The sequence below is a fragment of the Cryptomeria japonica genome, chromosome 4, assembly GCF_030272615.1.
Source record: "Cryptomeria japonica chromosome 4, Sugi_1.0, whole genome shotgun sequence".
Classification (NCBI taxonomy): domain Eukaryota; kingdom Viridiplantae; phylum Streptophyta; class Pinopsida; order Cupressales; family Cupressaceae; genus Cryptomeria; species Cryptomeria japonica.
In genome coordinates, this window is record NC_081408.1 from 489,385,069 (window position 1) to 489,388,630 (window position 3,562).

Consider the following 3,562-nt stretch of genomic DNA (forward strand, 5'->3'; position numbering starts at 1 on the left):
CATGTGGGTCCCCTACTTTGGAATCTTTATCTTCAACCGATTTTTTTGTTGCCTTGTCCCTCAAGACCCTAGGAAGCCTGGGAACTTGCATGATCACCAGCACCAGGCGCAGAACCAGGCCCAAAAAGTCCACCATCACCCTGTTTGAATTTTGAATTACCTGCTCGCTGCTCACCTCATCCCGCAAAGTCCATCATGATTCAAAAAAAATTTAATTATTGTTAACATACAAAATACAATATGATAAATTAATAAACCACTCTCAAACAAAAAATAAAATATGCTAAAAATAGTGTTTCCCTAGAAAAAAATATATATGCTAGTAACTGGAGTGAAGAAACAAATAATTAAACGTATTTGGTAGTAAGACACATTAGAGTATTTTGATTTTATTTGAAATTTTTATGTAGCATAAGTGGTATAGTTTTTATATTTGATCATGTGATAGTATATAAGTGGTGTTATTAGATAGAAATTAGTATCTTTTATTTTGGTAAACAATACATTAAAATATTATGGGTTTTATTATAGTTAGTTTGTTTTACTTTCATAGAGATGAGAGTGACAATGAGATAGTTGGACATAAGAGTTTATCTAAGGAGTCTAGGAATTTGGTTGACCTTTTAAACAATTTTAGTGGTAAAAAAATATAAATATACATTTTAAAATTAAAAAATGAAAACAAAATTATAACTTAGAGAAAGAAAAACTAATTGCATATATTTATGCATAAATAATGTGATGTTATTATTTATGATCTTAAATTGTGCCGCAATTTCATGCTCTTCAGTCCACCAAAGAAGAGAAAACAATTATTATGAGGTGTTAAAAAACTATAGAGAAGTTCTTCAAAAAATCAATGCTATTTTTATAAGAAAGTGATAGATAATAAGTTCCAATATCCTCCTAATATTAGTCTCTACAACAAGGTATAATCATTAATGAAAGATAATTAGGTAAATAAAAAAGTACAATAAATCTTATATCAAGGTGTACTAGATTGAATTAAACTTCTCTATTTGATTCTTCTAAATTCCTTTTACCATGGATACAAAGAATGAGATATAAAAAAAAATATTGTAAAACTTTAAAGTAGATAGTAATCAAGAATGTATATAGCCTCTTCCACTAATTATTATGCATACTAAATCATATATAGATATACACACATCCATACATACATAAGCCATCAACAAATTTCATAGCTTAAATATGATATGGATGGTATCTAAATTTATTCTTTCAATGTCTTTGTCAACCATGAAATTGAAACCTAACCTCTAATACATGCATTGTTTTAAATTTTTATAAACTTTTTATATATGAATAAGAGTAATATCAAAGAAACCTACTTATTTAGTCTAATTGTGTATCTTTATGCCATCCATGGATTACTATTTACCTATAAAATATACACAGTTTTAAATACCATGTACAAGGAAAAGCAATAATCGATTTATTTCCATCTTTAAATATATTTTTCTCTCTCGAAAATTCCTTTGCACATGCCATCCTACAAACCCTACATTTACAAAGGTCAACAAAGTATTGCATATGCATGATTTATGATGTAATCATAAATTTAGAGTACTTGTAAAATTTTTTGTCCCATTGGGATAACTAGTACCAATGAGCTCATTTACAATTAGTTCCTCCATATTATCATTTTTCTATGGCGATGTTGAAGAATATATAAGGTAATCAAAGGAGTCATTGATAGCCACATTTATTAGCATATTAGTAACTTTGTTGGCATATTTTAGAATAAAGTTGAGAAATTATTAGATTCCATGCATTTTGAAGAAAGTTAAATTTAGTTTGCAAACTATCTATTATATTCATTAATAATAATTGTTGAATTCCCTTTAATAATTGGACATGACACACTCAATGAAAAGGCTACACGTAGAATCATAACTAATACTTGATATTTATCCTTATTAGTTTTAAATAAACTAAAATTTCTAAGAACTAACAAGGATAAAGCTTAAGCATTAGTTATCATGCTAAGTGTAGACTCTTCATTGAATCTATCACATGTTGTCATTGAAGGACATTCAATGATTATTATCAATGATGCAAAAAAGATAAATATTTTTGAAACTAATTAAATTTCTTTTAAAAAATATGGGATCCAATATTTTTAAACCTTATTTAAAAATCCATTATAAAAAAAAACGTACTAATATATTAATAAATTTGGCTATCAATGCTCTTTCAATTATTGTATGGATTCTTCATCATCACCATAGAACTCCAAATTTATGATGTCATCATAAATCTTGGATGTGAATTTTTTAGTCAAACACAATAAATGTAGGCTTCGTAGGATGACATATGCAAAGGAATCTTCATGAGGAAAAATATATTTAAAGTTGAAAATGAATTGATTATGGTTTGACATTATAAACAATATTTAAAATTTGCTATATTTTATAGGTAGATGATAATAGATGACATGAAGATACATAATGAGACTATAGAAGTTGATTTATTCGGTTTCATTACTCTTATTTATATGCAAAATGTTTATAATTTAAATGGTTTCATTACTCTTATTTATATGAAAAATGTTTATAATTTAAACAAAAGCATACATTGGAAGAAATGGTTGTTATCTTTTTGTCTCAATTTCATTACTGGCAAAGACAATATATCATGTATTTTAGAGCTATGGTTTGAATAATGACTATTCCTTTCATTAAATTAAAAAGTTATACAGTTATAGGATGTGTTATCTATAATGGATTTGAAAATGAAGGGGGCCTATCATCATATTGTGTTCCATATAAACTATTTGTGTTCCACCATAATAGCCATATTGTCTATAATGGATAGGAACTAGAGGAAAGAATTCAAGTGTAACTTAACGAACTAAAGAGGATTGACTAATATCTTGCCTATGAGGCTAGCCAAGTTAAAAAATATATTGATTATGTGGCTTTCCATTTTATTGTAATGTAATTAATTGATGACTTCTAGCTAGACATGGATGAAGTCAAAGTGGTCTTGAAGATCCTTTATAGGGTTACACATTTGGAAAAATTATTGTTAGAGGATTAAAAAGATATTTTCAATCTAAATTATTTGCCCTTCTTTAAAAAATAAAAGACAAACCATATACTTTATTTTTTATATCGAATAAAGAAATTAAAAAATATTGCATTATAGAAGGTAGTCAAACAACTGTCATTATGAATTAGCAAAGAAAATATTCATATACTAAAAAATATAATAGCAACAATGGAAACTTCAGAGGAACATAAAACATTACAATATACCATCTCATAATAGTTAGGAACAAGATTGAAACGAGAGTAGATCCAAGGGGTGTCACAACCATTAGAAAACATCATCAAATCAAAATTTTAACATTTGTTGTAATTGTTTAAAACATGAAATATCATTGGTATGGAGTTGGACCAGTTGTAACTTGATTATATCTAAATGATTGCTGATCTTCACTTGTTCTTTGGTACCTTCTTGCAGTTGGGAACATAAAACAATGTAATGTCCCTTGCCAATTTTGATGCAAATTTTTAGACTTCTTGACCCTTGAAGA